The 1,080-nt window shown below is 51.0% G+C and overlaps 1 pseudogene; it reads left to right on the top strand.

The window, feature by feature from the left end:
* The first annotated feature begins 3 nt into the window (after positions 1-3).
* Positions 4-546, top strand: LOC100907975 (pseudouridine-5'-phosphatase pseudogene; annotated as a pseudogene).
* The last annotated feature ends 534 nt before the right edge of the window (positions 547-1,080 follow it).

Below are 1,080 nucleotides of genomic sequence, written 5' to 3'. Positions count from 1 at the left end.
AATAGCGTCCTGCTACCTGGAGCGAAGGAGCTCATCTATCACCTGTACAAGCACGGAATCCCAGCCGCTGTCGGTACCAGCAGTAACCTGGCGTCCGTCGATCTGAAGTTCACCCACCATAAAGATCTCGAGAGCTGGTTCCAGCACGTGGTCAGTGGAACTGACGATCCTGAAGTTCTCGCTGGCAAACCGGCTCCCGACGTTTTCTTGGTTGCCGCAAGAAGATTCAAGCCAGCTCCCAGGCCCGAGAACTGCTTGGTTTTCGAGGACGCCCCCAATGGAGTCCGCGCGGGATTATCCGCAGGGATGCAAGTCGTCATGATTCCGGACCCTAAAGTGGTCACCGACGAGCAGCGCAAAGAACCCACGATATGCCTGGATTCTCTATCAGACTTCAAGCCTGAGCTTTTCGGTTTACCACCTTTCGACCCAACTCCCGCTTCCGAATCTCCGATACGTGAATCGGCACCGAAGAGACTTCGCGAAGTCAGTCCAACCTGTCTATCGGCTTCCGAGAAGCTCAGACAAATCGTCTCGGAATTATAAGACTTCACTTGTTATTACTCTTCAGTAAAGTTATTTGTTACATATTTTGAGTGTCCAGCCTTTCATGACTTAGTATTTTTCGGTAGGATTCTAGGTAACAAAGTAAGATTCTGGTTAGTTGTTTTCGAAAGGATCGAAGCCCGGAATTTCGCTTCCTCACAATTAGGTGAAACCTTTCCTCTAGTCACGCTCGAGATGGTTTGCAGACGGAGAGAAAGCAGGGCTGCTCCTGATTCATGGGCCTTGAGTGACCGAAAACTTCAGCGGAAGATCGATGCTGGCGAGAAGGGTCCAAGTACTTGCCGCTGCCATTGCAAGCATCGCCTCCCAAGAAAATACCTCAACATGATCCATGCAAACTATCATTCGCTGTCGAGCTCCGAGCAGATTGTGTATCTCCGTGGATGTGTCGTGCCAACAGAAGCTCGGAGACGTCGCGGAAGCGAGACAAGGGCCGAGCGAGGTGTGTTCAAGTATCACGTAGAGGCTAATGGAGTCAGATACGAAATTTGTCAGCTCAGCTTCCTGTCGGTG

The sequence above is a fragment of the Galendromus occidentalis genome, unplaced genomic scaffold (genome assembly GCF_000255335.2).
Source record: "Galendromus occidentalis unplaced genomic scaffold, Mocc_1.1 scf7180000076545, whole genome shotgun sequence".
NCBI classification, from domain to species: domain Eukaryota; kingdom Metazoa; phylum Arthropoda; class Arachnida; order Mesostigmata; family Phytoseiidae; genus Galendromus; species Galendromus occidentalis.
Note: the sequence above shows the minus strand (reverse complement) of the source record. Positions and strands in the feature narration are given on the sequence as shown.